The sequence below is a fragment of the Canis lupus genome, chromosome 35 (assembly GCF_003254725.2).
Source record: "Canis lupus dingo isolate Sandy chromosome 35, ASM325472v2, whole genome shotgun sequence".
Classification (NCBI taxonomy): domain Eukaryota; kingdom Metazoa; phylum Chordata; class Mammalia; order Carnivora; family Canidae; genus Canis; species Canis lupus.
In genome coordinates, this window is record NC_064277.1 from 18,596,726 (window position 1) to 18,623,911 (window position 27,186).

The 27,186-nt window shown below is 42.1% G+C and overlaps 1 long non-coding RNA gene across 2 annotated transcripts; it reads right to left on the reverse strand.

Annotated features, from left to right (window-relative positions):
• Positions 1-604: 604 nt before the first annotated feature.
• Positions 605-27,186, reverse strand: LOC125754377 (uncharacterized). 2 transcript variants are annotated; one of them, XR_007408360.1, is made up of 3 exons: positions 27,050-27,186; positions 26,749-26,866; positions 605-758 (listed from the first exon to the last, which is right to left on the reverse strand). It is a non-coding gene; the product is annotated as an uncharacterized LOC125754377 (long non-coding RNA). The 2 variants fall into 2 exon arrangements; XR_007408359.1 differs by lacking the exon at positions 605-758 and having other exon boundaries at positions 26,637-26,866.

Consider the following 27,186-nt stretch of genomic DNA (forward strand, 5'->3'; position numbering starts at 1 on the left):
AAAGATAATGAGGCTTCAGTTTTGAGATTCCCTCACTTCCACGGTCTGCATCTAAGAACCCAGAGAAGTCTCTGGCAGTGAGTTCATGTGGTCATTTTTTTTCTAGAATTTGCAGGAGTGAAATGTTTTAGCTACAAGTGGCCAAGATCACATGCCCTTTCCTCTTTGATTTGCCCTCCATTATACTTCACTTTGTCTCCAGTGGCACTGGAGTGGCCAAGGGCGTTTTTGGAATCTGGTAAATGGAAGTTTATTTTGGAATTAATGGGAATCTACTTAATCTGGCTCAAAGTCTATTCCAGGTATATTTAAGTTGCAGTGTAAGTATAGAAATGACTTTCCAGTGACTTTTCTACTACCCTTGTGCCAACTCACCTGGTATGCAAAAATGAAGGAGCAAGACCAAAGGCTCTAACTCAACATGTACAGGTCTTATGAGACCTGGCATTGTGATGCCAGGGGCGCACAGAAGAGAATGAAGTTTGAAATGCACCTGACAGAAGCTTCTCTGTGGGAATTCCTTGTAGCTGTAGACATGTAAACATGTAAGCAGACAATTTGTTCTCATCAACACCTAGTCAAAACAGAGACTGTCTTTTGTTGGTATGTACAATTATGAACGTGCCATGTATTTTTTCTTTTTATTATAGGAATCACTCAAAATGAGATCTTTCAAGATTCTTGTGTTTGTTGAGCTCAAGCTGTAGGAATCCCACGCAGAGTACATCATTTGCATTGTCTTCATTCTTTTATTCATCCTAACAATCAATAATTGAGAATTAATTTCGATTAACCATCCTGGAAGACCAAATTATGTTTTCATTCTCCCTAATAGAAAGTGATAGTCAAAATCATTGTCATATGAAGAGATGATCAAAATGTGTGTCACCAAAGAAAGAAAAAAAAAAGGTATTAAAGAGATGTGTCAGACAACTAAAAAAATATATATTGTTATTTTCCTGGGCTTTGTACTATTTGTCAGCTTTTTAAAAATGCACATTATTATGGTTTATTTTATCATTCTAAAGAAATAGTTCCTGCTAAATTTTACATTTGTGTATTCTTCTCTTAATGAGAATGCCTGACATTTCACAACCTCAGGACCCACTAAACTTAAGTCCAGCCCTGAGGCTGCAGTTAGCATCACTCTACTGAATCAGCTTTAGTGTTACCCGGAGTTACCGGGTCTCACAGGGGAACTGCTCTCAATTTCAGTACTTGAAGGCATCTCTAGGGATAGGCCTCTATCCCTTGGCCCACTCCTCATACCAGTTCCCTCTTTCAAGGAACATAGTGTGAGTTCTCTGAGGCAAGAGGACAATATGGAGGCATGCTCTCACCTGTGCACACCATCCCTTCTCCCTTCCAACCAGCATTCCTGGACGCAGCATGAACACCTGCGTTCTAGCTCCCGCTCAGACGCCGTGCCAGGTGTTACTCTTGGGGGCCAATTGTCGGATTCAATAAAATCAGTCATTGTGCCTCCCCTGAGCTGGTCAGACAAGCCTGAACCTGGTCAACGTGCCAATTAAACCTCCAGACATGCCCGAACATGTCTGAAGTGACAGCAGCTACCCAGCTCAGACACTTGGCTTCCAGTCTTTCTAGCCAAAAAGTGCTTCCAGGTAATGAAATCTCACTCAATCCTGTAAGCAAGGGAACAGGATTCTTCCCCATGTTATAGATAAGGGGACTAGCTTGGAGAGCTTCTGTGACTTTCCAGGGTCATGTAACCAACAAGTCATAGGCTAAGTGCGGAAACCCAAACCTTCTGTCTCCTGAGCCTGTGCTCTTGCCATAAAGCTCCTCTGTGGCCCCAAGATGTGTTGAGATACAAAGCACTGACTTCCAAAGGGTTGGGCAAGGTGCAGACGCTGAAACATTAGCACAGCTGCAGAGAATTTTCAAGAGATTCAGGGCTGGTTTGCTGTTGTTGTTTTAAAGACATAATAGAGAAAAAAGGACTGGCACTTTCCAGTAATAATAGATATGAAATGGGCTACTTCTTGCTTGACCCATTTAATTCTTGACTGAGATACAATCAGATAAATGACTCTATAATGTTTTTCTACTTGAAACAATCATCAGTACCATAGAACCAGGTTGAGAAAGTGTGTCTCCTTTTTCCTTACCATTGATATTCACACTACACAAAAATACCAAAATGTACTCCAAGCTGTTGTAACATCAGTTCACCTACATCACAGATGAAAGAGTGGTGCCTAAGGCCATCGTACAGAGTGTAGTTAAAGGAGTAGATGGGAGAATGAGACGAGAATGTGATTTTAAACAGAGAGACAGAGCTGCTTTAACACACTGGAGGCATGATTCACAGTGGAAGAAATGACCCTTGGGAATATTTCTCTATGGGTCTTAGGTTGAGGAAGGTGAGCCCCACTCCCCCTACTCCTCCTCCCAGTGGCCACCTCAAAGGAAAGCAGAAACTGGAATGAGATACAATTCTGCATAAGAAAATAATGGGATTTTAGGAGTCATTCGCTGACAGCTTGAGATACTGGGGTGGGGTTTGTGAGAGCGCCAGGAAGAAAGAAAATAGAAGGAAAGTTTGAGGGAAAGAAAGGAGTCCAACTGGTGGCCAGAAAGCAGGAGCCAAAGTGGGAGATGGTGGCTTGGCAAGAGATGCTCTGAAATAAGAAAAGGTCATAGAAATTTAAAATAGGATAATCCATGATTCAGCTTGAAGATTTTTCCCTGGAGTGAAATGTAATGCTACCACCCTTGCATTGCTACCCTTTTCCCCAAAACCTCCAGTAAAATTCTGTCTTAAGTCCTCATTGGATGCTTCTGAGAGAAGGGGCTGATCTGGGATGAGAAGAGTCTCAGAAGCCGAGGAGCAAGGGCCAGGGGCAGCCCTGGGGACCCTGGAGAATGAAGCCCCTCAGAAAATTCAAAGAGTAGCAGAGATTACTTCTACAACATGTAAGACAGAGACTCAGACCATCTTATCTTGCTACTAAAGGATGACCACAGAATTGTGCAGAAATTGGAGATGTCTGGAATGCATAAGCGTAATATAAAGTACCTCACTAGTGAAGCTGACATTCTCTGAATCTTAGCATGAAGCAAGAGCAGAAGCTGAGAGATCCAAGACTAAAAGTGAGGGCCATAGCTAGTGGCAAGGTGAGGATTAACTCAGGTGATCTGCCTCCTGGTTCACAGCTTTTCCCAGAATACCACCTGTTGTGGGCTGAATGGTGTCTCCCCAAAATTCATAGTTTGCAGTCCTAACACCAGCACCTCAGAATGCACCTGTATTTGGAGATAGGGCTTTTAAAGAGGTAATTAAGTCAAAATGAGGTCATGGTAGTGGCCCTAATCTGACTAGTTCCTTATAGGAAGAGGAGATTGAGACAGACACACAGAGGGATGACCATGTGGGGACACAGGGGAGAGGCAGCTGTCAGCAAGCGAAGGAGAGGCCTTAGAGAAAACCAACCCTGCTTACCCCTTGATCTTGGACTTCTAGCCTCCAGAACAGTGGGGCACTTATTCCTGTAATTTAAACCACCCAATCTAGGTACTTTGTTACAGTAGCCCTAGCAAATGTATACACCATACTCTATTCCATGGTCACAGGTCATTGAGGTCAGACAAGTCCTGTCCCCCACGTGCCAAAGTGGCCAAAAAAAAAAAAAAAGAATCTCCTCATATGTCCCCGTATTTTGACTATCTTTCACTTTTTCATTCAGGAACTTTTCTGAAAGACCAGTCATTCTATACTTTTTTGATCTGTAGCAAATTCTTCTTCAAGCCCAAAGCCACTTTATGGGCCCGGCTCTCATCTTAATATCACAACCACCACAAGATCCCCCTAACGATCTCATCTTGCCACCTCTCCCCTCCCAAACCCTTCCCACTCCAGGTTCCTTGTCCTAAAGCCTGTTCTGGGCATTTTACATATAAAAGGAGACAACTTGCTTGCACATGGTATAAATGAGTTCATGCTGATAAGCGTGCATTGCCTATAGAGAGAATCAATATCTTTTCTAGCCTTGTCCAAAACAGGAGACAATAACTACTTAATTTCCTCCTGATACCTCCATTAAGGACTCAAGCCCAGGCTGTCCTCCACCCAGGTTACTTCAAGCAGATTTCCAAAAAATTATGTCTCTATTTACAAACCCACTTATTGGCTGCTCCAAAAGGAGCTCAAAGTTCCCATCAACTCAGATTTGCTCCTGACTTAAAGCCTCCTGTTTCCTGCTCATCTTCGCCTCAAATAGCATGGGAGCTTTGCTCTGTTCTGAGCTACTCTGTTCTTAAAACAGTGTTTTGAGTTCAGCATCTCCTGGATAGCTAGACACAGACGGGCACCCATGTGCCTGTGCTTCGCTACCATCTCTCCCAGCCGCTCTTGAAAATAGACTATAGTTATCGGTTCTGCCAAATACCACAGACATGCTGTCTCCTTCAGAGGGTCACCTCTAGGTCATTCTCATGAAAGGAGGGGTTATGTCGAAGTGAATGTGACAGCCAGAGAGCTGGTCTCAAATTGAGATGTGAGTCCCTGGGGTCAACCCACCAGGGTGCCTGCAAGTGTCTAGAGAAGCAAAAAAAAAAGTCTCTTCAAGGACAGGGTTAGAGTCAGCACAAGGGTCTTTCCAAATGAGTACCCCCTACTCTGCAGCCTGTGAACTCTGACCCACCGGAGACAGTGTCTGAAGGGGTCTTGACCCATTCTTTTACCATGGAAGACACAGACTCGTCCATTTACCAGAAGAATGTGGGGCTGGCGGTGAGTCTGCCCCAAGTCCATTGCCCTGTCTTCTCTCATCCTAGGCCCTCACGACTTGGGGGTTGGTGGGGAGCATATCTCACTAATAGATTTGAATCATATAACCTTCTGAAAATGCTAATGAGAATGAAAAGGGCCCCAGGAAGCATCAAAGTGCTGACATGACCAGGGATGTGTTTGAACCTGTGCAGGGCAGTGTGGCATATTTATCAGGCAATTTTCCGAGCATGCTGTGTCTCCTTGAAGATGCAACAAGCATATGAGCTTCTGGATAACATGAATCTGTTCAATGGCAGGATTATTTTAAGTTTCTTGGCTCCATCATCTATTGATATAAGTTTTCCAAATCTTTTTTTTAGAGGTTGTTTCTGTCGGAAGGAACGGCAATGGGGCAAGAAAGTCTATAACTAACTTTTCTTTCTTTTTGTTTTTTTAGCTTCTGTTTGCTTCACATACATGGCTTATTCTCTGCCTCCTTCTTTGCCCTAACCATTCTACACTATCTCACAAACTCATAGAATCATAGAACTGATCACTGAAGAAGGACTTTGGAAACAATATGACCCATATGCCTCATTTTACAAATAAGGAAACTAAAACTCAGTGAAGAGAAATGAGTTGCCTAAGGTCACACTTCCAGAGGGTGGCAGGTCCCCTCACCACAATGCTCCTGCCACCAGCCAGTTTACCAACAGACCACTACACTTTCCCTGACCACTCCTTTGCTCTGCTTATTTCCAGCACTTCAAAGACTATGCAACCCGGATGTCCTATATTAGACATATTACATGATATAGAGTCCTTCTCTGGCTTTTTCACAAATATGAACAAAAACAAACTTGCATCTTAGTCTCCAGAAATCCTCCCACCCTGCACCCTTGGGTCTGAGCTTATTTTGGGCTCCCAACATTATAAGCGGTCCTCAGGGAGGGCAGTGGTACTGTATACTGGTTTTACTTTTGCAGTTAGACTATAAGAAATTGAAGGGGTAAGGTGAAATCAAGTCTTTTCATGCATTTTGCATAGAACCCAATTACAAGTTATGCCTATTTTTACAGAATCCAGAATATTTTCCTCCTTCATTCTCCCTTTCAAGCAAATAGAATATATATCTGCATATATTTTTAGACAATAATAGAGCAGAGTGGTTGAAATCTTGGGGTTCTGTTGTAGGACAGACTAGAGTTCAACCTCTATGCCACTCACTAGCTGGGTGATCTTGGATAAATTATTTTATCTATTATGCCTCCATTAATTGTTTACAATGAGTTGATAACAGCAGTCTCTACTTCATTAGGTTGTCACAAGAATTTATGAGGTCTCATAAGTGTGTGTTACAAGATGTCTGTATACACACACAAGCACACACACTCACACACACCCACAGAGTATATAAAACAGTACAGTACCTTATGTTAATGCTCAGTAAAGGTTAATCATTATTGTCTATATAAATATTTTTAAATTAAACCTTATTATTCCTATGGTTTATATTGAATAGACTAATTCTAATAATAAGTTAATTGGTTTTATTGAACAGACCAAAATTCATGAGGGATAAACAGGAGATAGCTTTCATTTTCTTTCCCAACCACAGCCTTGTAACATACTCTTTCATTTTAAAAATTTATTTTATTTAAATTCAATTAATCAACATATAAAAAAACAAAAAAAATCAACATATATTATTGGTTGAAATATACCCTTTTAAATGCCCCTATCTTCCCTTGACATCATCTCAGACTGTAGGTCCATTAGCTTTCCTTTCTACTTAAAGCAAGTCCCATTTAATAGGATTCATTCTGGTGTCAAATTCTAATGCTCACCCGAGCCCAAGCCTCTCTTCTCCCTCCAGCCCAGCCTGACCCCTGGCTCTGACACCTGCACTTCTTCCTCTTGCCTTGCTCTTCTGGCAGGCAAACCTCCTTGAGGATTTACCCATGAACCCCTCCCTCCAGACCCCAACACTCCCCACTAGGCTGCTACCTCATTATTCCTAATTCCCTTCTTCAGTGAATTCTAGGATTTTGCTTAAATAGGCTACATGGGGTGGTTGGTGAGGTTTTAAAGGATGAGTTGGGAGACCCTTACCTGCTCCCAGAATGGGATCGTGGCAGCCCCTTGGCTGCTGCCCAATGATGTGGGGGTGCTCAGAGCCTATAAGCCTAAGCTTCAGGGTGTTAGGCAAAAACCTAAGGCAACAGAGAACATCCCATTTCATATTCTGTTACCTGTGTTTCTTCTGGCTCAGCTGAAATGGAATGCTTTTCTCTGAGGGTGAAAGCAATACCTTTTTGGTAGCCCTCTGGAAATAGAACCACCAACCTCTTATTTGCTGGGAAAGCTGGCAAGAAGAAATGCTGAGAGTTTCACCCTTTAGTAAAGACCCATCATTGTCTGAAAGGTTTCTTCCACCCTAATACCAACCCATTACACAGGCAGAAATCCCTGAGCATCTTGCTAACCTTGCTAATCTGCTACTGTATCCTCATAGGTTTGTGTAATAAGAAATGGCTTCCTGGTTAAGGATCCAAGCCTTTGACACAGTTCACGGGGGCATGAAGTACTGGCACCATTCTGAGTGCCATCTGAGCATCTCCCAAATGAAGAATGCATGAATGCATCTTTCATTCATGCATGCCTTCCTTCAACACATATGTATTACTCTGTGCTAGATTTGGTGGCTAAAACAATGACTAAGATAGACAAAGTCCATGATAGAGCTCGTAGAACACCTAGACAGGAAACTGATACATAAATCATTACAAATAACGACCAAGAGATAATCAAGAAGTTGTCACTATAAAGGATAATGTTAAAACCTGTATTACATATGGTTCCAGGAGATGACATTTAAGCTGGCAGATACAGAAGAAATGGAGCCAACCTGAGGAAGAGCAGGGGTAAAGGAATTTCCAGATTCAGGTTAGAACATGGGCCATAAAAAGCCTGAAGATGGACAATGCTTGGTGTGCTCGAAAAATTGAAGGGAGGCTTCTGTAGCTGGAATGCAGTGAATGATACTGAACAATCATGAAGACCAGACTGGCCAAGGTCTTATTAACCAAGGTCTTATTCCTTATTAACCAAAGAATCTATAACTCTAAGCATAATAGTAAGCCAGGCCTGGGTTTTGAACAGGAGAATGCCTTATCTTGCTTTTAAACATTGAGGCAGGTTTAATGGTGGTCCTCAAAAAGATATGTCCAAGTCCTAGCCCCCAAAACTTGTGAGTCAGACTTTATTGGGAAAAGGGGGTGTTACAGATGTCATCAAGCTAAAGACCTCAAGTCTGGATTTCCCTGAATTAACCAGGTGGCCACAAATGCAATGACAGGTTCCTTATAGAAGACACAAGAGAGGACATCAGAGCAAAAGAGAAGACAGAGACTGAGATGGGAGTAATGCAGCCGCAAAGCAAGGAATGCCACCAGAAGCTTGAAAATGAAATGAAGGACCCTCCTTTAAAACCTCTGAAGGGCATGTGGCCTTGCCAACACCGGTGGCTTCTGGGGAGCCACCTCAGAGTGCTGGTGGTTTGTAGATTTGTGCAGTCAATTCCAAAGCCAAACATAGGAAGTTAGAACTGAGAATTTTTAAAAGAATTTTAAAAAGATGAGCTGTATCTCATCTCCAAACAGAGTCAAGAACTTTCAATCCATCAACTGCCTTGCACCATACCACTGCACAGTGGGAAGATGAGAACTCATTTTTTTTTCTTGAAATGCTGACAATAATCAGTAACACTGTGTGTATGTGTATGCGATGTGTAGGTCTATGTGTGTGAGCGTGTGTGAGCATGCCTGGGTACACATGCCTGTGCTGCTGGGAGGGACTACACCAGCATTCATTCACTTCGGCCACTAGAGCAGGTTCTTAAGGGGGATGACTCTTCAGGAGCAGCAGGAAGTAAATGGACCAGAACACAAGACTTAAGACTGAGCCATACCCAGCAAGAGAGGTGCTTTACTGACCATTCATCCCTCAGTATAGTCACTCTTTAAAGGAATCCCCAAGCCCACCACGTCATGCTTTTCCTCTTGTTCTACTTTTCTTTTCAGAAGCACTCTTCCTTCCCTGCTCTTCACTCAATATTCAGTTTGATGGCTGAATTGAAGCCTGCAATGGAAAGAATCCAAGCAAATGAGCTCAGAGCCCTGCACAAAGGAGGGGGTGGAGGGGGTGGAGGGGGGAGAGGATGGTGAAGATGAGGGGGGGATGTGTAGGGGCGATGCTATAGAAACAGAAGGTTTGGGCTTCAACCTTGTTGCCATAGGCAGAGGATCCCCATACAGTTCTGCTGTCCTCACGGAGATGGGGTTTGCCTCAGCCAATAGTCATTTTCATTAGCCCTCCATCTCCGGCCTGGGGCTGAATCCCACAGAGCACATAAAAGGCATGCCAACAGTCGAGGATTCCCTATCCTGGAAACAAATCCAAAGCTGTTGCATCCTGTGGCAAAAGCACAGACTGAAAAAATGCTGCCCGGTCACCCCCTCTCATTCTGTTCAGGCCACTGGACACGGCATTTGCCAGCTCCAAATTCACTTTTTGTCCAAAGACTCAATACACCTATTGATAGGGTGTCCAGGAATGGCCTCTCCTTCATCCCTTCCTGGTGCCCCCAGGCAGAAAGCCCAGCAGGCTCAGTTTGTGAGCAGAGCCCCAGCCAACGGAGGACAGGGCCACATGGGGAACCCCGCTCATCTGCATTCAGCTTTCTTGCTTTGTGTCCTGGTCCTGTGCCACGAGAGCGCCCATTTACTGAGATCACCTGTGCACAGCACTGTGCTGAGTACTGAGAGAAGCAGGATAAAAAGAGGAATTCTGAGTCACAGTAGAATGTCCAAATAGGAACACCCAGAAGTTTTGTGTAGATGAAGGATTCCCAGCACCACGTACCACCAGCACGCATCTTTCTGAAGGGGCTCTTCTGTGTACCGCCTGTAGGTAAACTGGTTTTTGCTTCCTAGTCTCTCCAGTACATACAGTTGAGGATTGCCTCATGTCTACTTGTTATTTGCTTATGTTTGGGGCAAATTCCCCTTTTCAGTGATCTATGTTTTTCTCACCTGTCATATTTTGTCTCTCTCCCAATTTTCTCTCTCTCTCCCGATTTTCAATGTTGGAGACATCTCTGTTCACCATCATATGAACACATACAAATACTTACAAGCTTACATACAAAGGGATTTTCCTTTGGGTACTTTTTTTTTTCCAAAAATGGGCTCATACTATATACATTGTTTTGCCATTTGTTTTCGTATTTACCAATGCGCCGTGAACATTCTCCTAGTGAACAATGAGCAGATATACTTCTAACTCATTCTTTTTCATAGATACATTATATTCTATATTCTATATGTACAGTGGCTCCCCCCTTATCTATGGGTGATATGTTCCAGGACCCTCAGTGGATGCCTGAAACTGTGGATAATACCAAACTCTATATATACATTGTTTTTTTCCCTATGCATACATACTTATGATAAAGTTGAATTCATGAGTTAGGTATAGTAGGAAATTAACAATAATTACTACTTATAAAATAGAAAATTATAACAATATGACTGCCTGGGTGGCTCAGTGGTTAAGCATCTATCTGCCTTTGGCTCAGGGCATGATTCTGGGGTACAGAGATCGAGTCCCACATTGGGCTCCCCTCAGGGAACCTGCTTCTCCCTCTGCCTGTGTCTCTGCCTCTCTGTGTATCTCTCATGAATAAATAAATAAATAAAATCTTTAAAAAAGAAAAAGAAAGAAAGAAAGAAAGAAAGGAAGGAAGGAAGGAAGGAAGGAAGGAAGGAAGGAAGGAAGGAAGAAAGAAAGAAAGAAAGAAAGAAAGAAAGAAAGAAAGAAAGAAAGAAAGAAAGAAAATTATAACAATATAGTATAGCAAAAATTATGTGAATGTGGTCTCTTTCAAAATGTCTTACTGTACTGTACTCACCTTTCCTGTCCTTATGATGACATGAGATGAGAAATGCCTATATGAGGAGATGAAGTGAGGTGAATGACGTAGGCATGTTTCCTAGCATTCAGCCTCTACTGACCTTCTGAGCATATGTCAAAAGAAGGATCATCTTCTTCCAGACTGCAGTTAGTTGACTGTAGGGAATTCAAATGTTAGAAGCAAAACCACAGGGGCACCTGGGTGGCTCAGTCAGTTAAGTGTGTCCGCCTTCAGCTCAGGTCATGATCCCAGGGTCCTGGGATCCAGTCCCGCATCAGGCTCCCTTCTCTCTCTCCCTCTGCTGCTCCCCCTGTTTGTTCTCTCTCTCTCTCTCTCTCTCTCTCTCAAATAAATAAATAAAATCTTAAAGAAGAAGAAGAAGAAGAAGAAGAAGAAGAAGAAGAAGAAGAAGAAGAAGAAGAAGAAGAAGAAGAAGAAGCCTCCAAACCACAGATAAGGAGGACTGCATACCTCAACTTATTCAATCATTGATCTACTAATGGTCATTGGGTTACTTCCAGTACAAATACTGCCACTATGAAGAATCTGGATGAAAAGTCCTCCTTCCCATGCCCTTCAATACTGAGTCTGTGTTTCTGGAAGGGGTCTTCCTGGCCCAATGAAACAGATGTTGTTGTTAGACTGTTTTTGAAAAACACTACAGTGTCTCCCGTTCCCACTAGCAATAAATGAGAATGCCCTTTTCTCTCCACTTCTAGCCAGCACTAAGTTTTAGTGCTACTTCTCAATTTTTTGGCAAACAATTTAGTGGAAAAAAACTTTAATTATGCTGCCACATGAATTTGTATTTTCTTGATTAGTAGGAAAATTACTTGCCTTTTACAGATTTATTGGCCATTTGGATTTTCTCTTCTGTAAATTGCCTTCTCGTGCCCTTTGTTTATTTGTTTTTTATTGAGATGTTACATTTTTTTACAAGTAAATAGGAGCACTTATGTGCTATGGATGTTGACCTGCAGTCATATTTTTTACAACATGCAATTTATCATGTGCCTTTTTTTTGTCTTGTAAGCTAATATAATCTTACACATGCTTTTCTTTTATACTTTTAAAGACTGTTTTCTTGCTTAAAAGGTCTCTTTCTCGGGGTGCCTGGGTGGTGTAGTCAGTTAAGCATCCAACTCTTGGTTTCAGATCAAATCATGATCCCAGCATCCTGGGATCAAACTCCATGTGGAGCTCTGTGCTCAGGACAGAGTCTGCTTGAGATTCTCTTTCCCTCTCCCTCTTTTCTTGTGTTCCTCACTCTCTCTTTCTTTAAAAATAAATAAATCAAGTCTCTTTCTCACCTAAAGTTACCTAATTTTACTTTATATTTTATTTTAAAAATATTTATCCTTGTATCCTGAAATATTTACTCATTTTTTTAATGTGGAATTTTTTTTCTATACGATGTGAGGGAGGGGTACAACTTTCTTTTCTTCTTGATGGATAACAATTTTGCCGGCACCAATTTTTTTGTAGCTAAACTGAAAAGCCACTGCTGTCACATACTTAAGTAGCCTTTGTCTCTATTCTGTGCCACTGATCTGTTTGTCTTTTCTCATGCCCATATCACAATGTTTTGATAACTGTGAGAGATTTGAATTTTTTTGAATATATATTAAGCCTCGTATCCTAAACATCTTCTCCATAGTTGTCTTCGGTATACACAGTATGTAGTTAGCATTCCTAAAAGGCATTTCTTGCTACTTTCTGCTTCTGTTAAGCTGAAGGTGTAGCATCTCCACATCAGTGCCTTAGTTAGAAAGATATATCATGATTATAGAGTAAGGCATAAAATCTAGGATACTAGAAACAGAGTTCATCATGAAAATCCCTGGGCTAAAAATCATTCATTTTGCAAAATTTTGTATCTTAGTGCAAATATAGTCTTCAGTCTTTCTATTTTTTGAAAAGATCAGAGAACATACAAACACATGGGGATATGGTTCAAACCACACAGCAAATAGAGTGCTATTCCACCAGATGGAGACCAAGCAGGGTTAGATGTCAGGCCAATCTGTGGTGGAGGTAAGTTCTGGGGAGTCTTGCAAGGTGACAATTGATGAGGAAATCACTGCTGTTTGAGTTCCACCAGCAGGGACCTCAGAAAGCACGTTTAACGAGCCATTCAATTGGGGATATTTCTTTGCTTACAAAATAAGCTGGTGTCACCTAGTTGCTTTCAGCGGGATGCATAGAGCATTGTGATTGAAACCACAGGCTCTGAAATCACCTGGAACTGGCAGCAAGTTCAAGTTTAGCCACTCCTTAAATTACTTTGGAAGTCTTATTTACTCTGTTTTCTTGTATGTACATTTAAGATGTAAATAGTAACTATCTCACAAAGACTTGTGAAGTGGATGAACTAAGACAAAGAAAACAATTTGGCAATAGGAAGGAGTGGGAACCGGTACCTGGTAAGTAGGAAGCACACAATAAATGCCGGTTATTACCACTACTATTATTATGTGTCTTGAGACACTGCCCCTGCAGGGACTGTCCCTCTGGCATGGAAGAGGTTGTGAGCAAATGGGATGCCTGGCCCACTTCGGCTTCACTTAAAAGAAATGAACCTTAAAAGGGCTATTTACCTGTTTAATTGGGATTCTTTGAAGCAAGGCCACAAAAAGAGCCTGAAAGCCAACAGACTGGATGATCATGAACTTCATTTCTAGTTCTGACCTGTCAATTATTTGTCTCCACCATTCCCAGTGGCCCATCCAAGATGGAGCCTAAAATGTTGACCTGAGCTATTTTATAGAATAGGATCAACATAATTCACACAATGACAGCCATTCTGAGTGGACTTGGGATGCTGATTCACCTCACCAGATTCAATTTATGCTCTGTAACTTCATGAGAGGCAGAAATGTCACATATTTCAATAAAAATAGCAACAGTAACAACTAACACTTGTATACTTCCAGGTACTGTTCTAAATACACAAAACCCAGGAGACAACAAGTCAATAAAGGTGATAGAATTTGCAGTGCAGGGAGGTGATGTGACTTGTCTTGGCCACACATCTGTTAGGTAGTAGAACTGGGGCTTGAACTCAAGCAATGGGTCTCCAGAATCTTTACCTCTACATCACCCTACCTCTCCCACAGTTTTGACTTGGAATCCATCATTTCCTTTCTTTCCATCAGACCTAGAATCTCCATCCCTAGGCCCCGGCTCTTCCGGCTGTCCCCTTGGACTGCAGCCAGCATGACTGGTTGTACAGCAATTCCTGTACCTATGTGACATGTGTCATGAGTTACTTGTGCTATTTACTGAAGACCTACCAGGTTCCTTGGTTCCAGGCACCCTTTAAAGGTATCACATGTGTTATTTTACTTATGTTTACACATTACATGCATTATTATACTTATTATTTACTTGTTATTTTACTTATTCTCACAACAGCCTGCCTATGAAGTAAGCACTATTATTCTGTCCACCTTTCAGAGAAGAAACCCAAGGTGCAAATTCAGTATCCAAGGACACACAGATCTATGTCAGCCAGATTCCAAAGACCCTGCTCTCAGCCACTACTCTGCACTGCCCCAGCATATAAACCTACAGAATGCTCTGGTTGCTAACTAGCCAGCTTCCCCACCAAGGGAACAGCATTGTACACTCATCTACCATCCATGCAAGAAACCTTGGACTACCCGTTGCCTCCATGTCTCCAAGTCACACAGCTAATATGCCATGAAATCCTACAGCTTCTTCTTCCTTCATCTCTTCCCACGAGCTAAAACTTTCCCAGAGCAGGGCATGTCTACCCTGTACAGTCAAAAGCTATCTTTTCATGTAGTCACAGGAGAAAGGTTTTGGATAATGATTGTGCTGTATGACCAAGTAATATTATTTCTCTGCTGGCTGCTTAGGCAAATGTATGCTATTATCTTTTCATAGGCATGACTTCCAGAAAACATTTTATTTCTCAGGTAGTGAATCCAGAGGGTAAATTCTTACCTGGATGAGACATTAACCATAATCTGGATTTCCTTAATATTTACCTGGTTAAGATCATTTAAAAAAAATTTGGTAAAAATTACCCTCCTACTGAGTCATTTAAGAATGTTATCCTTCTCAAATAATAAGTATTGATCAGTTAATTCTGTCAATGTACTCAATCATGATAGTGTGAACGTGAATGAAATGGCTTTCACATATTTTATTGCTAAATGTTTGGGGTTTTTTTTTTCATTCTACTTATATGAAGTCTTAAAAAAGCAAAAACAAATATCTGCAAGTTCCTGTTGGAAATGCAATAAATGGTTTTGCAATGAGAACTTTAACAAACTGGAGTTTATATACAAGAAAATCCATATTTTCACATCCAAAAGTTTGACTGTCCTGAACTAATCCATTCTTCCCCCACCCATTCTTGAGCTTTTTAGGCAACTAAAATGTAAAGTTAAATTTTAACTTTAATTTATTTTACTTAGTGAATAAATTTCACTAGTCTGATCCAACTATGTGAGTACATTTTCTTCTTTAAATTAAAAAATCTTAAATTTTCATGTTTGAAAAATAAAAGCATATATTTGTATTTCTATTTCCTTATAACTGCATCAAGAAACTCTAGAAATATGCCCTAAAAACTAATTTGAAAGCTAACTATAGTGGGTAGGGTAAAGAACTCAATAGATGTGGGGAGAAGAATGGGTGAAAGTTTTCACTGAATTCTTGATAGTACTTGATCATCAAACTACACATTTATTCCATGTTCCAAAAATAAATTTAAAATATCAAATCAAGTTGTTTCTCTACATTTCCCTCTGTGGGTCTGAAACACACACACACACACACACACACACACACACACAAATAATTCTCTGCTCCTGGTGTAAATCTTGATTTTATATAGCATGTCATTTATGAAATTAGAGTGGCAACAGAAGAGGAATCTATTTTTCTCTGATATCAAAATTTGCCACTCTCGTGTTATTTTTCTCAGAATATTTGTCTAGGTAAAACATATTATAGCTAGATAAATATTTCCTGAATGACAGCAATTCCTTCAGAGTTGCCTAGAAAGTAATCAGTTTTTGCCTATATAAGCTATAGTTAAATCATGTGTGATGATACGTGTCAACTTTGGTGGGCAATGGTGCCCAGATACTTTATCAAATATTACTCTGCATGTTTCTGTATTTGGATGAGATTTACATTTAAATGAGAGGACTTTGAGTAAAGCAGATTGCCCTCCATAATAAGGTGGGCCTCATCCAATCAGTTGAAGTCCTGACTAGAACAAAAGATGAAACTCCCTCAAGCAAAAGCTAATCCTGCCAACTGACTGCCTTTGGACACTAACTGTAAATTTTTTCTGGGTCTCTAGCCTGCTGGCCTCCCCCATCAGATTTTAGACTTGCCAATCCTTAACAATCACATCAGCCAGTCCTTAAAATAAACTTCTCTCTCTCTCTCTCTCTGTCTCCCTGTCTCCCTCCCTCCCTCTCTCTCCTTCTTTCCCTCTCTCTCCCTCTCTCTCTATCCACGTTTCTCTGGAAAACCCTGACTGATACATCATATAATGGAATGCATTCATTCAACAAACTATGATTTATGACTCAGTGCCAGTCATGTGCCAGGCAATGTATTAGTGCTGGTGGCACAAAGATGATGGTGGGTCAGGGCCCCCATCATCAAGGAGCCCCTGAGTAAGGGAACAAATGAAATAGTTGGTAGAGTGAAGTGTAGCAGATGCTACCCTAGTAGCGATAGAGACCTCAAGAAGGAGGGTATACATAGAGTTGCGCAGAGAAAAGGACAAGCTGAACTGATCTTTTGTTCCTTTTTGGTGGAAGGAGAGGGCAGTGATGGCCTACAATGCCCAAACCCCTGCCTGGATTCACCTTCCCTGCTTTGTGCCTATGGCCTGATAGTCACACAAGAGAACTGAATACAATGACAGTGGGACCCATCTGCTGGGCTTGGAATTTATCAGATAAGAGCACACCTACAAATATCAAGAAGAAGTAAAATTAGTAAATAACACCTCTTCTGTTTTTCTGGTCTTCTTTCAAAGTTAATTTAAAGAAAATGATAAGAGCCATGTCCTGATATTTATAGAAATCCAGCTCATAATATATTGATGCAATATTTATAAAGTTCATTTATCACACATATACATTTAGAAATTGTCACTAAAACAATTCATTAATTTTTGAAATCAATGACATACTTATTCATTATTCATTTATTTACTTTATTAAAGTTTATTAAAGTTTTAAAATGAAAAAAAATACTACCACTTTCCTTTTGCCATAATGGTGTTATAAATCTACATGCCATGCATACAGAATGTAAAATGTGCATGTAGTATGTACTTTCAGGGATTATTAGGTGAGACATCTTATATTTTTAGAAGAAATGCATAAGGATGTACACCCATCTGTACACTTCACGAAAGAGAAAACTGCCTAAAAATCTTTCTCCGGTATCCAAAGCTAAAATATTTCTCCAAATCAAGGTCAGATTTTTTAGTAGAGCTAGGATTTGCCTCGGAGTAAGAAAGTGGAAAAATCTAAAATGAAGGAAGGTTAATATTATTAACATGGAGGTGTTCCAGAAAACAACAAAAAATAAGATTTGGAAAACAGAAAGCATAAGCTGTTTGATAGCAGGTTTGATGCTAAATTTACAGGATATAAATGCTGCCCAGCACATAAAGTAAGTGAGAATAAAATATTCCCCGAGCTGCCCTCTGAGAGTCATAGGTGGAACAGGATGGGGAGACAGCATAGCAGCCCCAACCAAGCCTTCCAAGAGGTGTGAAATAAATCATAGAGGAAATGAAATACCAGTTTTCCAGCTGTCTGGCTCCTGTCTCCGACAAGAGAGACAACTCTATACAGCACAAAAGGCCCGGCAGGCGGCAGGACAAGCAGCGCCCGGGCCCTTTCAAGCCCCGAGCATCCTTCATTAGGCCTGTTAGAACATCATCCAGTTAGAACATGAAATGCACTGGACATTTGTTTTGCTGATACACACAGATGGTTGAGGATTTAAACTGAAAGAGAACCAGGCAGACACTGGATAAGCTATCCCTTGCTGCAGGCAGATACATCTTGTCATTATCACAATGATTTTTATTTTTCCTGTTAGTAAAAAGTATGGGGGTGGGTGGAGGCCGCCCTGCACGTGTGTGTGTGTGTGTGTGTGTGTGTGTGTGTGTGTGTTTAATGGTTTAGCTCTAATCAAAACTAAACATTTTCCGCAAGCTTCCAGAATGAAGTTGTGCTCATGAAAACACTAAAAACAAGAGATAAGAACATGTTCTAACCTTTCAATCAGCCCAAGAAAGGATAATACTGAATACTATGCTATCATCAGATTTACAGCTTTTTTGACATTGTGAGTACTTTGGGAATCCTCGTTCATTTCCATTGTATAAAGTTTATTACCAGTTAAAATCTAAAATGGTAATGCCTATTTTTAGAAGCACACGGGAAACATCCGCCTCAGACAAGGAATTTGCTAGATGTTACCCTCTCTAGACTGCTCCACAAAGCCAGGGCGAGCCCAGTGTACAAGCCCAAGCCCTCACACGGTGCTTGGAGAATACGGTCACCCCAATAGCACCTGTGTCACCTCATTTCATACTCAGAAGCCCTTGAGGTAGGTATATGTATCTCCAATTTATGGAAGAAAACACAAGTTCAAAGCAGTTACATAGAGCGAGTCCCACAGCCAGCTAACTAGTGACAAGTGTGACATGTGACAATCTTTATTCATCATGCTAAATCCCAAGTGAAATCAGAATCCTCACCTTACTAGTTTTCAATATAAGGGATTACTTGCCTTGATGAAAATGAATAAGTGGTAGATCTTCACCTGGGGTAACTGTCACCGTGACAGGTGCGTTCTGTGAATATCTGAGACGCAGAGAAGCTGGTGGCCCTCCTGCCTTCTCGCTGCCCTCCCCACAAAGCCAGCATGCTTTCAGGCTATTTACCTTCATCATCCTCTGAGACCTTGTTAGTATCAAGTCCAAGCCCAGAAATGAGCAGCATCCCTGCTGGGGATTTCTCTGACTTCCTCCAAACTTCTAAAACTATTTGGGAAGAAATTCAGGAGGCAGTTCAGGAAAAGGAACTTTGAAAAAACAGCAGTGAGATGTACAAATGGGAAAGAGCCAGCACAAGCATGGCAGCCAACTGTCTGCAGGCCGTCATCTGCCAGAAGATTTACGATTTAATCAGAGCTTTCCTCCTGTTGATGAGAGTAGTGAACACTGGCCCTTGGAGGAAGGATTTAGTGGATTATTGGATCCAGGGAAGAAAGGCGGGGAAGCACATAATCATAGTCTTCAGGTACCCAAGGAGATGAGTCTCCATTTCCTTGGACTGCAAAGCAGAAAGAAAAAAAAGAAGGAAGGGGAATAAACCCATGCCAAAGCAGGAGGCATTAAGACTGCCAATAAGAAAACCTAATTTCGTCAGTACCCCGGTGATTCTCAACCTGTTTGGGCTTGTCCTTCCTTGTTTTTGTTTGTTTTTATGACAGAGTTTTGAAAATCACCCAAGGGGAAAAAAGACTGGGTGACATATGTACACACGTATTAAAATTAATGGGAATTGAAATTAATTTCGCTGCTAGTGACCCAGCCAGGGTTTTAATGCCACGCTCTGGCTGATGGGGCAGGCAGGTTTTGCAGGGAGGGACAATTCGAGATAAGGCTGTCCCAACCCGTTCTCGTGCCTAAGCTAACACTTCACACTGGCACTTTGGAAACTGTCTCTGCCTTGCCCCTCAGCCATGTTACCCCAGCAGCCACACACTCAAGGACCTAGTGCCTGCCCTCCTGGCAGAGGGAAAGCCCCAGGTGAGGTAGATTTCCTGTGGAAGCAGATTTTCCACCCCTTGAGCATGACTGAGATAGCAGGGTGTTCAGGAAACAGCCCAAGCTGAGGTCAGGCAGACGTAGGTTCAGATCCCTCCTCTTCCTTTGGGTTTATAACCCCAAACAAGTTATGTAGCCTTTCTGAACCTCAGTCTCCTCAACTGTAAAATGGGAAGGTAATGTCACCTTTGTTGGGATGCAGGACTCATGTGAGACTAAGCACAGAAAAAGTCAGGCTGTATAGGATGCTCATATATGAGCTACCTTTCCTCCCTCTCCCCCTCACCTCAGTTAAGTTACCTCTGGGGTCACCATGGTATGGGGACTGTCTGAGCAGAAGGCAGTGTCCTCATGATCATGGGATATTCATTTTCCTATTGAAAATGAGAAGACACAGGTTCTGTTTTGCCAAGCAAAGAGAGTGGGGGAAAAATCAGCCCTGCTTACAAAAGGTAATGATTTATGCAAAGTATACATGATTAGAGAGCTAGCTAACTATCAAAAATACCTTTCTTACACAAAAGGAGCACTCAGGACTTTATTTTATAATATTTTTTAAGTAGGCTCCACATGCGGCTTGAACTCACAACCCTGAGATCAAGAGTCAGATGTTGTACTAACTGAGTCAGATATGTCTTCTGTGTCAAGGGAAACAAAGCAAAAATAAACCATTGGGACATAAAATAAAAAGCTTCTGTACCGTAAAGGAAACAATCAACAAAACTAAAAGACAACCCCGGCAATGAGAGAAGATATTTGTAAATGAGATATCTGGTAAAGGGTTAGTATCCAAAATGTATAAAGAACTTATAAAACTCAATACCCCCCCAAAAAAAACCAAATAGTGCAGCTAAAAAAAAAAAGGGCAAAAGACATGAATAGACATTTTTCCAAAGAAGACATGCAGATGGCCAACAGACACATGAAAAGACACTCAAGATCACTCATCATCAGGGAAATGCAAATCAAAACTACAATGAGATGTCACCTCCCACCTGTCAGAATGGCTCAAATCAACAACACAGGAAACAACAGATAATTGGCAAGGATATGGAAAAAGAAGAACCCTCGTGCACTGTTGGTGGGAATGCAAACTGGTGCGGCCACTGTGGAAAACAGTGTGGAGGTTCCTCAAAAAGTTAAAAACAGAACCACCCTATAATCTAGCAATTGCACTACTAGGTATTTACCCAAAGGATACAAAAATAGTGGTTCAAAGGGATCCATGCACCCCTATGTTTATTGCACCATTATCTGCAACAGCCAGATTATGGAAAGAACCCGAATGTCCATCGACTGATGAATGGATAAAGAAGGTGTGGTATAGATATACAATGGAATATTACTCAGCCATAGAAAAGAATGAAATCTTGCCATTTGCAATGATGTGGATGGAGCTAGAGAGTAGCATGCCAAGTGGAATGAGTCAGTCAGAGAAAGACAATTACCATATAATTTCACTCATATGTGGAATTTAAGAAAAAAAAAACATCAAACAAACAAATCAGAGGTGGATCGAGGCAAATCAAGAAACAGACTCTTAAGTACAGAGAACAAACTGATGGTCACCAGAGGGGAGGTGAGGGGGGTAGATCCGGGAAATAGGTGATGGGGATGAAGGAGGGCATTGTTGTGATGAGCACCGGGTGATGTACGGAAGTGTTGAATCACTATATTGTGCACCTGAAACTAATGTTACACTGTATGTTAACTGACTGGAATTTAAATAAGAACTTTTAAAAAGGGGGTGGGGGAGAAACTTTCCAGTTTGAGGTCAGGGACCCCCTGGCACTGCAAGCTTGTCCATTGCTCCCAACTCTGGAGGAAGCCAACTTCACAAAGATCCTTAGTTGCCCACTGGGGACGTTGGGGTGTTTGGCAGAAAATGAGTCCAGAAGTTGATTTCAATCTACCCTCGGGTGCACTGGTGAGGTTGTCCAATTTCAGCCTCACAGCCCACTCTGCACAGACACGCATGTACATTCACACACAAAGAGGGAACTTAGTCACGGATGCAGGTATTTCAAAAACTAGCTTCCACAGGTAAATCTTAGCAACGATAGTGTTGCATAAGAATCCTCCTTACCAGATCTCCACAAACAATTCCTGTGCATCTACCACTGCCCATCATGGCTATACCCAAAATCAGTTTGCTGGTCCCTTACACCAGCATCCCAGAGCTTTTGTGAAGATGATAAATAATCTAGACACTCACTAATATGTGATCTGAATATGCCAATTCCTTAATCAGGCAAAACTTCACATACTTTACGAGTAGAAGATCTCCTTCTACATGTCTCCTTCAACAACTCACAAGGACCACCTCCAGTACGGTGGTTATACTTCGACTCTCTACTGATTGAGATTAAATAGGACAAAAAGATATAACACGTTACATACTCACAAAAGCATCCGTGCCCAGTTTATACTTTATCTGTATCATATCAGTCTACAGAAAACACATGGCATGCCTATGGAGTCTCAGGTTCCACGTGCAGTGATTCCAATTCTTCCTGGAAGTCTGATACCCACAGGCCAAGAACTATTAATACAGGATGCACATACCTGCAGAGCTGCTGCATGCTCTGTACAACTAAAGCAAAAATATGCTGTGACGGCAGTAAAATTAAACTTCTCTCAGAAATTCTGTGGTTTGAAACGCCATGGTCCACCTTCAAGATCCCAAGCCTTAACCAGGGTGTGCTAGGCCCACTGGGGATGGCAATGCTTCATCTCTCACCATGGGATGCAAATAATGCAAGCCTCCTTGATTAATGGACATGACCAGCTTTAAAAAAAAATTGAATATGGTAAATTATTAGGAGGTCACAGTGATGTTAACCTGACATGAACTCAGCATGTCAACTTGGTTTCAATTTGGCTCATATTATCAGTGTTTCTAGGCAGCCTAATTTGGTTTAGATGTTTATTTTTAATTTGGTTCTGTAAAGCACTGGGGGATGAACATATTTCCCAAAAGGAAACAAATAAAGTTAATTCCAAGGGACTTTACACTTAGCAGCAAAGCATTCTCCAGAACAGGAGAGATGATAAAGGAAGCTGAAAATTTGTGTTCCATTTGCTTTGCTACCCTGTTAAAAAAAAAAAAAAAAACTCTCTGTGAAATATGCTTCAGGTTCTTTGCTCTGGGAGGTCTGGTTCCTGTTTGTCTCTCTCTTACTCTCTTACATTTCCCAGTGTGTTCTGCCTTCCTCATATACTCTTGCTACTCTGTTCTTCTTTCACCCCCTTATGTATACAATGTTCCCTCCTACCTCAGGACCTTTGCACATACTCTTCATTTTATTTGGAATGTACTCTCTTCTCCTTTTCACTCTGTTAGTACCTACCTCTCCCTGAGACTCAACTCAAAAGCATTCATTCTCTAGGAAATTTTCTCCAATGTCCCTGTTGTCACAAAAAAAAAAAAAAAATTGTGTGTGTGTGTCTGCAGGGCTTGGGGGTGAAAAAGCAAGGGAAAAGATATAACTTCTCCTGGTATCCATGTCTCTTACCCTCTTTGCACTTTTCACAGTTTCTATTTTACAATCATTTGTGTAGTTATACTATTTATATGTGTCCCCCACTAAATTCCAAGTTCCATAAGGACACAAACCAGGTCTCTATTTGTTCAGTATTTTTTCCCCAACATGTGAGACACTGTCCAGAACATAGAACAGCCTCAAGAAGGGGCATGGCCTCATTTGTTGAATGAATGAAACATGTGTTATTATTTGCTCTATGCTGAAAATCATAATCAATAGAGGGAAACGGAAGAAGTGGTACTGAGCGCTCCTGACATTGCTGGGGGCGACGTGGTATGAGGCAGGTGGGGTTGAAAGCCAGGCCACGACTCGGGTATTTCCCAGCAATGCCAACTCTAGCAAATACATTTAACCTCTCTGAGCTTTGGCTTTCCCTCCTGCAAATTGTAATAATAATGTCTACTTCAAAATATTGTTGTGAAGGTTGATTAAGATGTATATAAGATAAAAAGTGATTGGTTTCTCTCAATTGTATTATTTTCTTACATTTTGCTTTGCAAAGACAAAAGTGCGAAATTCGGCTGTGCAATATCATGTCCCCAAAGGGACCAATCTAGCTGGTCAGCCTCTGGGGAACCCCCAATTCACGTTCTACTTCTTTCGGCAGAATAGACAGATTTTCAATACGGGAGGACACAGAATGAGACTTCTTAAGACAGAAGCTTCAGGAGTTAGAGACCACGTGCAGACCACTCCCTGAATTTAAAGACACTTTGAAACTGGGAGCCCTTTGTACGGAGGGACTACGGAGGGACTTCAACAGCATGTCTTCAAGTACCTCCCGGTTCCTCTCTTTCCAAATTCATGTGTCATTTTGGAAAAAGCTTCAAAATAGCTTTGGAAACAACTTTAAAATAGCATCAGCGATTCCATTTATTTTAAGTACACACACAGGCTAATCTAAGCTGTCGGAAGTGGGGGCAGTGGTGACTCTTGGGGGAGGGGCCATGACCAGAAGGGAGAATAAAGGGCACTGGAAGGTTCTGTTTACTGATCTGAGCGTTGGTTACCCAGGTGTGTTCCCCTTGTGAAAACTCATAGCGCTGTTCTCACAAGACGTGCACATTTTTCCATACATGCTATGTTTCATTTAGGGTCTGTGGAAACTGTTGAGACTTGAAATTGCCCTGTACCTCTGCTATGATGGCTGTCATTTAAATAGTAGGGTCTGGAAGTCAGTTTGTGATATTCTCTCCCTCCATCCCTCCTTCGCCCTCCCTCTCCGACCCCCACACCCCTGCAGAAGCATGCACACATACGTATGTGCACACACGGAAGTCTGGGTCACTCACCTTGAGGACCCATTTGCCACCTAGATCCACAACAGACCCTACCTGTTTCTAGTTCTAACTCACCAAGACCCAGACTCTAGAATATTGTCCTGTCCTTAGTAAAAGGGATTTATTATAAAAGTTTAAGTAACTTAGTATCTCAGACCTTTAGCATCCCCTCCTGCCCCACCTAGCCCACACATACCTATCCACACCATACATACATATCCACCTTCATCCACACCGAGCAGCCAACAGATAGTTCCAAAATGTCAAGTCACCCCTCATTACAGAGGAAATGTCAGCGTCTCCCCAGATTCATATGCTGAAGCCCTGACTTCCAGTGTGATGCTGTTTAGAGGTAGGGCCTTTGGGAGGCAATGAGATTTAGATGAGGTCATGAAGGTGGAGCCCCCATGATGAGGCTGGTGTCCTTATAAAAGGAAAAGAGACCAGGGCTCTCCCCTAACACCAGCATGAGGGCATAGGAGGAGGGCAGCCATCCGTAAGCAAGTCAGAGGGGCCTCACCAGAACCCAACCACGTTTACCTGACCAGGGATTTTTAGCCTCCAGAACCATGAGAAATAACTTTACACTCCTGTAGAACCATTCTCAGTACCAAAAACCATCCTCTTTCCTAAACTTTCCCATGTCTTTCCATTTTGCCTTAGAATAAAATTCAAATCCCTTGTCATGTCCTACAGACTCCATGAGGTCTGGCTCCTGCCCCCTTCTTCAGCCTCATCTTGGAACACAGACCTGTGTCACGGTCCTCCTCCTACCCCTCTCTCCTGTCAGTTCCTCACTGGGCCTTGTCCTTTCCTCCACCTGGGCCTCGTCATTTCCTCGGCCTGGACCTCACAACTTCACACACATGGCCATGTTCTATCCTTCCAGTCACAACACAGAAGGTTCTGCTCCTGCTTGACCTTCCTTGGCCACCCAATGGTCCCTCTCATTATCCAGCATTACTTCCTTAACAGCACTCACCTCTGTCTGATATTTTTCTTCCCCTTTTTTTCCCAGCTTTATTGGGGGGTATGATTAACAAATAGAAGCTGTCTACATTTCAGGTACACAATTAGATGTTTGATACATCTGGTATTTCCCAAATTATTGACATATTTACTTTTCTATCTTATGCTCTCTCTTGCTAGAATGTGGGGGTCCATGAAGTCCAGAATCTTGCTTTTCTGATTGCCTTTCCCCACCCTTCTGGTCTAGTAACATGCCTGGCACATCTGGTCCACAGCTGAAATGTATGGAACGAGAGAAGGACTGAATAAACATCAAATCCTGTTTTACTCTTGCCTCTGTTTTTTATCTGTGATCAAGTCCCCACCCTGTACCCAGCTTCTTATCTGACACTGCCATGTCTGGGTCTCTGCCCTAAAAATCCTGCCCCCTCTTCTATTCTCCCAAACTGGTCCTCGACTCACTCCTGCCAGGCCCCGCCCAGGAGGCCCTCCCATCTGCTGCCAGTTCCCCAGGGAGCTAATCCCACTCACCCGCCCCCTTCCTGTGCTCTACCCCACCCACCTCAGCCCTGCCTCTTCCCCACGCCCACCACCTGCCCGTGCTTCCACATGCCACCTGCTTCGTATCTCCACCCCAGGGGCCCCACCCATCGTCCTGCGTGCTCCCCACAGCCTGGCACTGGCAGGTGGGGCCCGCAATTTGGCCTGCTGAGTCCTGACCCAGCAACCCAAAGGACTCAAAACTCCAAGTTGACCAGTACCATCTGCTAAATGTCACCCACTTCACCTAGCTTCCTCTTGCCCCACTGTCCCTGCTTTCATGGAGGCTCCATCATTTCTCCTAAACTCTGGCAATAGCCTCTTTACAGGACTCACTTCTCCTGTTCCCCAGTTTCTCAACTAATCTTTGAATTACTTTCAAAATTAGAAAAATAATCTATGAAAGCATTTATTAAGCATATATTTTGTATGATGTCTATTGCTAGGCACTAGAAAGGGTGCAAGGAGGGTACAAGATATGACCCTTGCCATTCTAGGCTTCACAGTCTAATAGGGGTGGATTAAACCAGCCTTAAGGAGCTGGTTGCAAGGAAAAGATGGTAAGCAGCATAAGAAGGGAAGTAAGCTAGACCTGCAAACATGAGAAAACAGGGGTTGGAAAGGGGTAGCAGGGACGAAAAGAAGAAGAGCAGATTGTGAGTTCCAGCATGGCGAAGACCAGGGCTTCCCATTGCTTCCCTCCAAGTAGGTGCTCAGTTAATGCATGGAAATGAATGAGTAACTCTAGTACAAACCCTTTTATTTTATGCATTAAAAGAGTCCTGAGGTCCCCAGAGTTAAATTACTTGTTAAAAAGTCATAAAACTGATTAATATATGACCAAAGCCCAAATCTACCTCCCAGTCAGGGCTCTGTCATCTGCACAGCACAGCTTGACCTCAGCGCCTTCTTCTCTGAGCTGAGGCCAATTTATTTTTCATCTCAATGTCATCTTCATATCCCTTTAAACATCTTCTGCAATAGAAGAACAGTTTGGATCATCCTTGGCACTAAAAATAAACTTTTCCCATGTTCAAAAAGTTGATTATAAAAACACAGGGTATCATGCTGTCATTTAGCACGTGGCTTTGGTATGTGAGTATTAAATATAAAATAAATTCAACTGGACGTGGTGCCACTTTGCTAGAAAGAACTTACACACTTTGGGGATCCCTGGGTGGCTCAGCGGTTTAGCTCAGGGCGCGATCCTGGAGTCTGGGGATCGAGTCCCACATCGGGCTCCCGGCATGGAGCCTACTTCTCCTTCCTCCTGTGTCTCTGCCTCTCTCTCTATG